Source organism: Puma concolor, chromosome B4 (assembly GCF_028749965.1).
Source record: "Puma concolor isolate L17-30 chromosome B4, mPumCon1.1.hap2, whole genome shotgun sequence".
NCBI lineage: Eukaryota > Metazoa > Chordata > Mammalia > Carnivora > Felidae > Puma > Puma concolor.
In genome coordinates, this window is record NC_141673.1 from 100,121,005 (window position 1) to 100,135,154 (window position 14,150).

Here is a 14,150-nt window from a genome sequence, read left to right on the forward strand (position 1 = left end):
ATGGGATGACAGCTACAGTTAAATAAAAAATTAAAAGATATTTAAGAAAATAAATAAATTGGAACAGGTTGTAACCTTGGCTGGGAGGACTAAAGTACTGTCCTATTCTTTTTTTTTTTTTTTTTCCCAAGTGATCTCGACACTCAACCTGGGGTTTGAACTCACAATACCAAGATCAAGAATGGCATGCTCCACTAACTGAACCAATCAGGCATCCCTGTCCTAAGCTTTAACACATTTGGATTATCAATCAGTAAGTCTTGTGGACCCATATGCCAGACTGGGGACCTCTGCCAAGGCACACAATGCTGTGAAGGTACGGAAGGTGCCCAAAAAAAGGCCATCGTTGTGACTCTTACCATGGATCAAGTGCTACACTACTGAGAACACCAAGCCTCATTGTGCCCGAGAAAGGAATTATCTACTGCAATTTGCAATGGGACATCCCACTGGATGAGTGACTTCCTTGGCATCCCTGGGTGAGGGGACACTACTCCATCCCCACTGGGGTCCCACTGACCCGCTGCAAGCCAGACCTGTTGAAATCTATCACTAACATCATACTTAATAGCGATATACTGGACAGTTTCTCACTATGATCATGAACAAGGCAAAGATATTTCATCTCGTCCCTGCTTTTCAACATCACAATGGAAGTCTAGCTAATGCAATTTAAAAAAAAAAAAGGAAAGACAAGGTGAACAGATTGAGAAGGAAGAAATAAAGCTGTCTTTATTTGTAGATGATGTGGTCATCTACGTAGAAAATCGTAAAGAAATGACCAGGAAAAAAAAAAAAAACAACCCTCCTGAAACTGACGGGACTACAGCAAGTTTGCAGAATACAAAAATTATACAAAATTCAATCGTTTTTAATTTATTCATTAAAATTTTTTTTTGTGGTTTATTTATTTTGAGAGAGAGAGACAGCACAAGCAGAGGAGGAGCAGAGAGAGGGAGAGAGACAGAGAGAATCCCAGGCAGGCTCTGCACTGTCAGCATGGATCCCGACGCAGGGCTCGAACTCATGAACCGTGAGATCATGACCTGAGCTGAAATCGAGAATCGCCTGCTGAACAGACTGTGCCACCCAGGCACCCTGAACAAGTGGGATTTGAAATTGAAACCAGAATACCATTTACATTAGCACCTGAATGGAAAAGCTTCTGTTTCTTCTCTCCTCCCAACACTTCTGATACCAACTGGGTGGGGTGATTTCCCTCCTTCATGAATTCTCATACACCAGCTGGGCCCCCTACAGTTTAATTCAATTCTGACTCGATCTCCCTGGAGGTCGTGTCAGATCCTACAAGTCAGGGGCTCAGTTCCATCCATAAGACCACTCCCATCTCAGACATCAATGGCAACTCCTGCCTCCTGTACTCCTATCTAACAGGTAAATCACAGGTCCCTCGTTGCCTTTCAATAACTTGGCTAGAATGGCTCACAGAACTCAAGCAAGGGTTTCACTCACTATTAGCCATTTATTATAAAGGCCACAGCTCCGGAGCAGCCAAATGGTAGGATGCACAGGGCAAGGTATGAGGTGGGTGCACATGGCTTCCGTGTCGCCTCAGGCCACACTGCCCGCTCAGCACTTGAATGTGCTTGCTAACACAGAAGCTCTTCAAATCGCTTTGCTTAGGTTTTGTACGGAGGTTTCATTACATGGGGGTAGCTGCTTAGTTCCAGCACTCCGACCTCCGATCGCGTGGTTACTTCCCATGGCAACCAGCACCCGATCCGAGGCTATCCTGGCAGCCCCCCACCACCAGGCATCTCATGAGCATACAAAAAGATGCTGATCGGGGCGCCTGGGTGGCTCAGTCGGTTAAGCGGCCAACTTAGGCTCAGGTCATGATCTTGCGGTCTGTGAGTTCAAGCCCCGCGTCGGGCTCTGTGCTGACAGCTCAGAGCCCGGAGCCTGTTTCAGATTCTGTGTCTCCCTCTCTCTCTGCCCCTCCCTCGCTCATGCTCTGTCTCAAAAATAAATAAACATTAAAAATGTATTAAAAAAAAAACATTTAAAAAAGTTTTTTTAAGGGGCACCTGGGTGGCTCAGTCCGTTAAGCGCCCGACTTCGGCTCAGGTCATGATCTCGCGGTCCGTGAGTTCGAGCCCCGCGTCGGGCTCTGTGCTGACAGCTCAGAGCCCGGAGCCTGTTTCAGATTCTGTGTCTCCCTCTCTCTGACCCTCCCCCGTTCATGCTCTGTCTCTCCCTGTCTCAAAAATAAATAAACGTTAAAAAAAATTTTTTTAATAAAAAACAAAAAGACGCTGATCGATTCCAAGGGTTTTAGGAACCATAGGTGAGGAGGGGAGACTAAATACATATATTACATTGTATGGAAACTAATTTGACAATAAATTTCATATAATAAAAAAATAAAAATAAATAAAATAAATAAATACATATAGTACTTAGTCTGTCACAGCACCCCAAAAGGTGAAATACGTATACAAAAAAAAAACTTTTTTAATGTTTATTTTTGAGACAGAGAGAGACAGAGCGTGAGCAGGGGAGGGGCAGAGAGATGAAATACTTCTTTTTTTTTTTTAAATGTTTATTTATTTTCAAGACAGAGAGAGACAGAGCATGAATGGGGGAGGAGCAGAGAGAGAAAGGGAGACACAGAATCCAAAGCAGGCTCCAGGCTCTGAGCTGTCAGCACAGAGCCCGATGCGGGGCTCGAACTCACGGACCATGAGATTGTGACCTGAGCCAAAGTCAGACGCTTAACCGACTGAGCCACCCAGGGGCCCCGAGATGAAATACTTCTATATAAATCTGACAAAATATCAGGGGAAAAATTACAAAAGTCTGAAAAAAAAATCAAAGAACTAAATGGATGCGATATTCTATGTTTGTGGGCAAGAAGACTCAATATTATCAAGATGTCAGTTCTTTCCAACTTGGTATATAGACTCAATGCAATCTCTCCCGGCAAGTTGTTATGTGGGTATCGACAAACTGAGTCTAAAGTTTATAGGCAGAGACAAGAGACCCAAAACAGCCCATACACTATCCAAAGAGAAACACAAAGTTGGAAGACCGACACCACTTGACTTTAAAACGAACTGTAAAGCTACAGTAATCAAGACAGTGCAGCACTGGCAAAAGAATAGACAAATACATCAAAGGAACAGAAGGGAGAGCTCAGAAATAGACCCACATAGATATGGTCAGCTGATCTTTGGCAAAGGAGCAAAGGGTATACAATGGATCAAAGACAGTCTTTTCAACAAATCATGTGGAACAATAGGACCTCCACATTAAATAAAAAAACTTATATATATATGACCTCACAGCCTTCTCAAAAATAAACTCAAATGTATCATAGACCTAAAACCCAAAACTGTGAACCCCCTAGAAGATAACAGATGACTATGGGCACGTAGATGACTTTTTTAGATACAACATCAAAGTCATGATCCATGAAAGAAATAATAAGCTGGACCTCATTAAAATCCCCATCTTTTGTGCAGCAGAAGACAATATCAAGAGACAAAGAAGACAAGCCACAGATGGGAGAAAGTATTTGTTGAAGGCATGTCTGATAAAGGACTGTGATCCAAAGTATATAAACTCTTAAAATTCAACAATAAGAAAATGAAGAACCTGATTTAAAAATAGGCAAAAAACCCGACCATGCACCCTATCAGTGGAGACACCAGGTGCTAAATAGAAATATGAAAAAACTCTCCACCTCATGTGTCATTACAGAAACGTGAATTAAACACAATGAGATGTCACTACAAGGATTTAGAGCAACAAGAACTCTTGTTCATTGCTGGAGGGAATGCAAAATGGTACAGTCACTCTGGAAGACAGTTTACTGGTTCTTTATAAAAGTAAATACACGTGGGGCGCCTGGGTGGTCAGTCGGTTGAGCCACCGACTTCGGCTCAGGTCATGATCTCGCGGTCCGTGAGTTCGAGCCCCGCGTCGGGTCCTGTGCTGACAGCTCGGAGCCTGGAGCCTGCTTCGGATTCTGTGTCTCCCTCTCTCTCTGCCCCTCCCCCGCTCATGCTCTGTCTCTGCCTCAGAAATAAACAAGCATTAAAACAAAAAAGTAAATACACTCATGCCATCTGATCAATTAATTAAGCTCCTTGGTATTTACCCAAAGGAAAAGCTTACGTCCACACAAAACACTGCACACGGATGCTCAGAGCAGCTTCGTTCATAATTGCCCAAACTTGGAAGAGACCTCAGTAGGTGAACAGGTCATGAAATTGCTTACATCTGGAACACGGATTATTGCACAGCACTCGAAAGAAAAGCGCTATCACAAAAAAAGCGTGAAAGAACCTTAAAGGTATATTACTAAGTGAGAGAAGCCAATCTGAAATGGCTACATCCTTTATGATTCCAACCATATATATTCTGAAAATGACATAACTATAAGGCAGTAAAGGTCAGTTGACAGAGCTTAAAGGGGAGGGTGGGATAAATAGGCAGAGCATTTTAGGGGCACCTGGGGGGGCTCAGTTGGTAAAGCGTGACCTCAGGGTCATAAGTTCAAGCCATGTTGGACGTAAAGCTTACTTAAGGAGAAAAATAGACCATTTATAGGGTAGTGAAATAGAATGATATTCTAATGGTGGATATATACCCTGATACATTGGTCAAAACCCACAGAATTTAAAACAGTAAGAGTGAACCCTAAGGTTAACTCTGGACTTTGGGTGATGATGTGTCCATGTAGATTCATCAGTTGTAACAAATGCACCACTTTGGTAGTGGTGGAGGATGTAGGTGTATGGGTCAGGGTGGGAGGGGGGGGTAATATAGGAATTCTCTGTACCTTTCACTCAATTTTGTTGTGAACATAAAACTGCTCATCTGAGAGAGAGAGAGAGAGAGAGAGAGAGAGAAAGAAAGAAAGAGAAGGAAGGAAGGAAGGAAGGAAGGAAGGAAGGAAGGAAGGAAGGAAGGCAGGCAAGGGAAGGAAGGAAGACAGGGAAGGAAGGGAGGAAAAGGAAGGGAAGGAAGGAAGAGAAGGAAGAGAAAAGCAGTGGGCTCAAGTTGGAGCATGTTTCTCTAGCCATCCTAGAATTACTGGGGCTGGAATTAGCTGGGTTCATGGGGATCATGCTCTTCAAAAACATGCCTGTCATTTAAGAGACTCTATCTTATTTGCACCCAGTAACTAACCATTCCACTTTTTTTTTTTTTTTTTTAAGTAATCTCTAGGCCCTGGGGCGTCTGGCTGGCTCAGTCCGTGGAACACGGGACTGTTGATCTTTGGGCTATAAGTTCAAGCCCCACATTGGGTGTAGACTTTACTTAAAAATAATATCTTTAAAAGAATAATAAAGTAAGCACTAAGTCCAATGGGACTTGAACTCACGACCCTGGAGATCAAGAGTTGTGTGCTCTATGGGGCGCCTGGGTGGCTCAGTCGGTTAAGCAGCCGACTTCGGCTCAGGTCACGATCTCACGGTCCGTGAGTTCGAGCCCCTCGTCGGGCTCTGTGCTGACGGCTCAGAGCCTGGAGCCTGTTTCAGATTCTGTGTCTCCCTCTCCCTCTGCCCCTCCCCTGTTCATGCTCTGTCTCTCTCTGTCTCAAAAATAAATAAATATTAAAAAAAGAGTTGTGTGCTCTACCGACTGGGCCAGTCAAATGCTTTAATTGGTCTGGCATCTGAAGCAGACATTGCTACTGATGAAAATCAGTATCGCTTGGATCAAATCACTTGTTTCTTCATATGTCAGGGTATAAAGAAAGTTCAGGATCACTTCTCTTTCCCACTAAATTATTGATTCCTTGAATGTAGGAACTGTGACTGATTTATCTTTTTTTGTTGTTGTTGTTAGTATGTAATTTCTACACCCAACATGGGACTCGAACTCATGACCCTAAGGTCAAGAGTCACATGCTCTACTGACTGAGCTGGCCAGGTGTCCCTGATTCATCTTTTTAAAAATTTTATTTTTATTTTTAGAGAGAGATTGCAAGCAGGAGAAGGACAGAGGGAGGGACAGAGAGATCATCTCAAGCAGGCTCCACACTCAGCACAGAACCCAAGGCGGGGCTCGATCACACAAGCCTGGGACCACAACCTGAGCCAAAATCAAGAGCCAGAAGCTCCACTAACTGAGCCACTCGGGCACTGCCCCGCCCCGCCTCCCGCCCGCCGAATCATCTTTTTTAATTACTAGTACTTAGTGAAGTGCCTGGCGTTGAGAAACCAACCAGAATATACATGAAGTACAGTTCTGATTCATTAGGAATCTTCCTTCCCATCAGGCATAGCTCGAGTTGTGCTAGAAGAACAACCAACAGTCAGTTGTAATAGTAAATGCGATGCCAGAAAAACCAACAGAAGTGCCTAGGCTAAAGAAGCTATTTGCTGCCCCCTTGTGACCAGTTTTAGGAAATACAGCCTCTCCCCTTCACACCACACTTCCTGCCGATGCGCAGAAACGGAGTCTCTGCTTGGTTTGGGGCATACAACAGTAACACTCCTCTGTCCACATGGAGCCACTCATTGTAGGGGAGACACTCGGGAAAACAATCCAAAGGAGATAATACCCAACCTGAGTTATAAAGGATGAGGAGAAACCAGCCAGCTGAACATAAAGGTCTTGGGAAAGTGAGGATTCCGGTGGAGGTTGGCAAATCGAATGTAGTTTTTCAGAAGTGCAAGTAACTCAGAACGGGTGGAAAGCAAGGCAGGAAGGCACTAGCGTGGGTGGGTTGGAGCAGTGGTGATGAGAGATTTTAAAAAATGAATAGTCATGTTTGCATACGAAGAATTTCTATCCGTATACTGAAGATGAGGAATCTTCAAAGTCTTTACGCCAAAAAGTGACTTAATCTGACCAGCGCTAGAAATTCTACTCTTGGTGCTTTGGGTTGTGACTAAGGGCGGTGGTGGGGAGGGACACTCCAACTGAGAGTAAGGGCTGGGCTGAACTGAAGTGGTGATGGAAATAATGGACAGAACGGATAGATCTGGAAGATTAAGAAAAGAAGATCAATAGGATTTTGAAAACAAAGAGTGGGTGGGGAGGAGTCAGAGTGAAGGAGGTCACCTGGAAGGGGGCCTTCGAATGGCAGAAGGAGCAATGGAGTCTCTTGGTAGTCACTCCTAAAAGCTCAGCCTACAGTCTATTCCTCAGCTTTGTCTCTTGCTGCTTAAATGATTCCATTAAAGCCTGACGGACTCAGGGTGCCTGTGGGACCTCCAAACAGAGATGTGCTGTTGCACGTTCAGATGCAGAGCTCAGGAAGACAAGTAGATTAGAGTTGGGTGTGGATCTGGGAACATCAGCCGAATGATGGAAAATAAAGACATAGGAGCGAATGGGACTCATGAGGGATTCAGTGTAAGAGGGATGGCCGGGGCAAGAACCCTGAAAACTACCAGAGAACAGAAGAAAAAGAAATGTAAAAGAACATTGAATGGAGCAGAGAAAAACAAAGAGACGTGGTGTCATAGATGCCAAGGGAAGAGAATATCTCAACAGAGAGGACAGGTCAGCAGGGCCTAGTGGTACAGAAATCAAGAAAATGAGAATGCAATTCATCTATAATACTGAGCATCAAAGAGGACCTTGGGGGGGGGGTGGCCTTCCTTAGCATTGTGAAGACAAGTGAATCAGCTTTCCAGGAAAGAGCAAAATACAAATGTTTCCCGTTGGGCACCTACCTGGGCTGTTGAAAAGATTCTCTGTAACCTCAGAGGCACTGTGATAGATCAGAGATGGCTACACATTGTTTGCCAATCCTCCCATGAAAAGGTGGAATCTGTTGCCCCTTCCTTAAAATTGGAACTGACCCTGTAGATTTGTTTTCACCAACAGAACGTAGGAGAGGGAGAGCAAGTAATTTCCCAGGCTGACCCTTAAGAGAGCTCCACTTTTTTCTTTGTGTCTCAGAATTCTCCATGTCAACACACGGCTACGCTTTTGCAACCCAGATGAGTCAGGTGTCGACACTACAAGGAAGAGAACTGTTGCCCACAACCCCGTCACAGACTCCTGTGGGCAGCTAGCACCCGCTGGCCGTTGGATCGAGGCCATTCTGGATCTTTCTGGCCAACACCATGGAAAGCAGACTTACCACCCGATGACCATATAAAATCAGGGAAAACAATGAATTGTTGCTTTCAATCACTAAGTTTTGGCATGGTTTATTAAACCATACTTTGAAGGGAACTGGGGAGAAGGATCTTCAAGTGGAAAGGGATGAACGGTTCATGCTCACTGATCAGTATGCAGTGTTTGAAAGAGCAGCAATGAACCACCCTCAGGATGGCTCACAGAGCCTCCTTCACTCTTAGTCTAGGAAAGCTGCAGGACACCTGGCTGGCTCAGGCTGTAAGGCCTGTGACTTTTTTTTTTTTTTTTTTTTTTAACATTTATTTATTTTTGAGACAGAGAGAGAGTGTGAACAGGGGAGGGTCAGAGAAAGAGGGAGACACAGAATCTGAAACAGGCTCCAGGCTCTGAGCTGTCAGCACAGAGCCCAACGCGGGGCTCGAACCCACAGACCGCGAGATCATGACCTGAGCCAAAGGCTCCACCTAACGGACTGAGCCACCCAGGTGCCCCAGGCCTGTGACTCTTGATCTCATGGTTGTGGGTTCAAGCCCCACACTGGGTGTGGAGCCTACTTAAAAGTTACAGTTTAAGAAAAAGGGTGGGTGGGGTGCCTAGGTGGCTCAGTCCGTTGAGCATCAGACTTTGGCTCAGGTGGTGATCTCGAGGTTCGTGGGTTCGAGCCCACATCGGGCTCTGTGCTGACAGTTCAGAGCCTGGAGCCTGCTTCAGATTCTGTGTCTCCCTCTCTCTCTGACTCTCCCCTGCTCATGCTCTGTCTCTCTGCCTCAAAAGTAAACAAACATTAAAAAAAATTTTTTTAAGGTGTGGGTGACCCTGCTGAACAATAAGCGAATTCCGATTTTCCTGTGAGTAGATTCAGTTCCAACATTAATGGCCATCCAATCCATCATTCTGTTTCTAGAAATATATGAACCTAAATCACTAAAAAAATTGTATATGCAAAGAAGGAACTTCCATAGCTTTCCTTCAAAACTGTAAGCAGTGTAATAACAAAATATTGTCCATTTTATTTCTAGTATATTTCAAATGTCTATAACAGAATGGCTGGAGTATAGAAAGTTCTCCATGTTTGTTAAATGGATAAATACATGTTATTTTTCTTAATTATTTTTTAAGATTTTTTTTTAAGTTTATTTATTTTGAGAGAGAGAGAGAGAAAGAGAGAGAGGCGGGGGGGGGCAGGGGGCGGGGGGAGAAGAGAAGGAATCCCAAACAGGCTTTGTGCTATCAGCATGGAGCACGACATGGGGCTGGATGTCATGAACCGTGACATCATGACCTGAGCCAAAATCGAGAGTCAGACACAGCCAACTGAGCCACCCAGGCACCCCTTAAGATTTTATTCTTAAGTAATCTCTATACCCAGCAAGGGGCTCAAATCTACAACCCTGAGATCAAGAGTCACATGCTCTACTGACTAAGCCACGTGCCTCAAATTGTTTCTTTCTTTTTTCACGGCCTACATTTCAAGTAAATTATTGTACTAAATTATATGAATCATTAGTAGTGAATATTAAAGGATAATTCTGTGGTTTCCACATGAGTTCTGTCTCTTGGACCCTGTTTCTCCCTCCTGTTTTCCTTCTTACTACGTCTCTTCCTTCTCTTCTGTCCCCTCTGTTATCTGTTGTTTCTCTTCGTCTCTCTCCTTTCTCTATGCTTTCTTATGAATGTGTTAATTTCAAAAGAAGTATAATCATACTTCTTAGCATAGCACCTAGCATATGGTAAATGTTCCATAAACATTAGCCATTACTACTAACTAGTGTATAATAATAGCTAATGCAGGGGCGCCTGCGTGGTTCAATTGGTTAAGTGTCTGACTTCAGGTCACGATGATCTTGCAGGTTTATGAGTTTGAGTCCCGCGTGGGGCTCTGTGCTGACAGCTCAGAGCCCGGACCCTGCTTCAGATTCAGTCTCTGTCTCTCTGTGCCCCTCCCTGCTCAGGCTCTGTCTCTCTCTTTCTCAAAAATAAACAGGTAAGGGGCGCCTGGGTGGCTCAGTTGGTTGGGCATCCGACTTCGGCTCAGGTCATGATCTCACGGTCCATGAGTTCGAGCCCCGCGTCAGGCTCTGTGCTGACAGCTCAGAGCCCAGAGCCTGTTTCAGATTCTGTGTCTCCCTCTCTCTCTGACCCTCCCCCGTTCATGCTGTCTCTCCCTGTCTCAAAAATAAATAAACGTTAAAAAAAAAAAAAAAAAAAACAGTTAAAAAAATATTTAAAAAATGGCGAATGCATAATAATGGCTAATTTAGTCTTTCACACAATTGTATCAACATTATAACACATTATTATATACTATATACAGGGAGTAATATCTAAATATTATATTAATATATTAGATAAGATGGTTATGTATTACAGTATAGGACATATCAATGATCTATGTAGCAGCTTAAAACAGCAAACATTTATTTACCCAAAGCTGGTGTTGGTTAGGAATACAAGAACAGCTTAGTTGCGTACCTCTGGCTCAGAATCTCCCAAGGCTGTAGTCAAGGCGTTGGCTGGAGCTGCAATCTTCAAGGTCCAATTGAGGGAAGATCTACTTCCAAGTTCATTTATATGGCTCTTACAGTTCTGGGGCTGCTGACTATTGGCTAGAGATATCCCTTCTTTCACAAGAGCATTTCTATAGAGTAGCTCACAGCATGGCAGCTGGCTTTGTTCAGAGCAAATAAGCAAGCCAGAGATCAAAAGGGAACACTAATGTTAGAAGCCAGAGTTTTTGTGATCTCATCTGAAAGGTACTACCGAGCCTTTGCTGCGTTCTATTCGCTACTGGTCCTTACATCCAACCCACACTCAAGGGGGAAAAGAATAGAAGGGAGGAATCATCACTGGAGGCCATCCTGCAGGCCAGGCTGCCTAGCACATATTATCTAGAATATATATATATATATATATATATATATATATATATATATATATATGAATCATAAATCTACCAAACTTGATAATTATATTAGCAAATATTAATAACTACATACGTTGAACTTTCCTGTTTTCTTCCGATATTTGCATAGTCCAGACTTTTTTTTATTTTTTAACGTTTACTTATTTTTTGAGGAGGGGAGAGGGAAGGGGCAGAGAGAGAGAGGGAGAGAGAATTCCAAGCAGGCTCCATAGAGCAGATCCTGACATGGGGCTCACACAAACTGCGTGATCATGACTTGAGCCAAAAACAAGGCTCGGATGCTTAACTGACTGAGCCACCCGGGCACCCCTGTTTTATTTGTTTTCCGATGGGTAGAATGGGAAGATGGAACCTTAATAGAATCCTGACCCTGGATCAAGCATTCTACATCATTTCACATTTGCATGGTCAGGACAGCGTGGCCTACAATGCAAGACCACCAGTATCATCAGAAAATTTACATCAACCGGAGCGATGGGACAGACGCGCTATTGCAGATATAAGTTAAACGTTTTATTATGAGTTAACGGCACTGAAGGAAAACGACATGTTTTCCATACACTGATTTTACAGCCTTTCTGCCAAAATTCCTTTGTTTCTAGAGTAGCTGTTGCCCAATTTATAGGCCTATTTCTGTTTGCTCTATTTGCCTCTGATCACTTCAATACATTGGCTATTTGTTCCACTTGCTATACTCCTTGTGAATTCTCTAACTAGTTACTTCTCTAGAATTCTATCCTCTCTACATATTGGCATTTGACTCATTTTTTGAAATGTTTTACCTAGAAATAGCAATTTTACTATTTTAAGTCTTCATCTCAATCCAATTCCAGTGACCAAATTTTGATTTTATTTAAATTTATTTAAAAACATTTTTTTTAACATTTATTTATGAGACAGAGAGAGACAGAGCATGAATGGGGGAGGGTCAGAGAGAGGAAGACACAGAATCTGAAACACGCTCCAGGCTCTGAGCTGTCAGCACAGAGCCCGACACGGGGCTTGAACTCAGGAGCTGTGAGATCATGACCTGAGCCGAAGTCGGACACTCAACCGACTGAGCCATCCAGTCGCCCCAAATTTTGACTTTTTAAAATAACGTTATTTATTTATTTTTTTAAATTTTTTTTTTCAACGTTTATTTATTTTTGGGACAGAGAGAGACAGAGCATGAACGGGGGAGGGGCAGAGAGAGAGGGAGACACAGAATCGGAAGCAGGCTCCAGGCTCTGAGCCATCAGCCCAGAGCCCGACGCGGGGCTCGAACTCCCGGACCGCGAGATCGTGACCTGGCTGAAGTCGGACGCTTAACCGACTGTGCCACCCAGGCGCCCCTATTTATTTATTTTGAAAGAGAGAGCTCAGTGATTGAGGGGGAGGGGCAGAGAGAAAGGGGGAGAGAGAGAGAGAACCCCAAGCAGGCTGTGAGCTGTCAGCACAGAGCCCAACATGGAGCTGGCTCCCATGACACGGGAAATCGTGACCTGAGCCAAAATCAAGAGTCTGGTTAACGAACTGAGCCACCCAGGTGTCCCCAAAGTTTGCTTCTTAAATGCTAATCATTCTACCTGCCAGGGATGAGTAAGACCTCACCTCTGCAATCAAGGAACTGGAAATAAATACAAAGGTAGCTCAGTAGAGAGAATGAAAAGCTCTTGAGAGGCAGGGGGTGCCTGGCTGGCTCGGTCTGTAGAGCACGCAACTCTTAATCTCTTAGTCATGAGTTCAAGCCCCACGTTTGGATGCATAGCTTACTTTAAAAAAAAAAAAAAAAAAGGGGCGCCTGGGTGGCGCAGTCGGTTAAGCGTCCGACTTCAGCCAGGTCACGATCTCGCGGTCCGTGAGTTCGAGTCCCGCGTCGGGCTCTGGGCTGATGGCTCAGAGCCTGGAGCCTGTTTCCGATTCTGTGTCTCCCTCTCTCTCTGCCCCTCGCCCGTTCATGCTCTGTCTCTCTCTGTCCCAAAAATAAATAAAAAAAAAAACGTAGAAAATCTTATTAGTATGTTCCTCAGATTCAACAATTACTAATTTAAAAAAAAAAAAAAATTTTCTTCAGAAGAAGAGGAGACCAGAAAACGTTTCTGGGAAGAGGCAGAGTCTAACCTGGGCTTTGATGTACACATGAGCATTTACTGACTGGCATTGGGAAAGGATATTTCATAAAGGAAGGAACAGAAGGTGCAAAGCGCAGAGGCATGAGGTGTTACAGCAAGTATGGGTTATTAATGAGTGGGAAGTTGTCTGAGGATGCACGTTTCCTAGCTTCTAACTCCTGCACTGAGTCCATCGTTTAAGTTGGGCTGTTACTAGTTTATTGCTTCATTCCTCCACACACATTGCTCTCTGCCTTTCCTCCCTCCCCACCTCGTATAACCCTCCTCCCTTCTTGCTTTCCTTTTATGGGATTTCGTTTTGGCTTTTTTTTTTTTTTTTTCTTTTTTTGCGTTTAGGCCCTGGATTTAATTTAGTTGGATTGGACTGTAGTAATAACTTTTCTGTACATTTGCCCAGAGGCCTTCGGCTAATGGGTGTATTCTTTACAGGCCAATAAACAGATGAATAGAGCCGGTGCGCCGTCTCGCTTGTCTGCCTCCCTTCTCTTCCTTTGTACTTCCCCCATCTGCCATTGACTGGAGACCCTTTTCGAAAATGAAAATTTTCCTATGTGACTCAAACATGAGCTTGCCTGTATTAAGTGGCCTCTGCACCTGCCAGGCTATTCCATAGAGGACTTTCCTGTTCGCTCCAGCCACAGGCGATCAGCTTGCATTGGATGGGATCGTGGACTGCTGCCCAGGGAGTTCTTCCCCCGGGGTCAGTGGGAACCTCAGAAAACCAGAGGCTCACGGCTCTGGTTGGCAGTTGTTCATTTCTGACCCGTTGGTGTTACTACTTGTGGAAACATGCAATTTGACGATAAACCGATAGTGTAATACAACGGAAGCTGACCAAATCACCTCGGGAAAAGCAAATCTGAGGTTCTCTCCCTACCTGGGCTCTGACACCAAATGGGGAACAATGCTGGAAGGAAAGGGCCACCATAACCGCAAGGAAGAGAAAATTAAGCAGACCACTTCAAGACAAACTGCGTTCCTGGAAGCCTAGGAAGCCCAGCACGAAGAAATGGTGGCTCTTACACCAGTGAGCCCATGCTTCC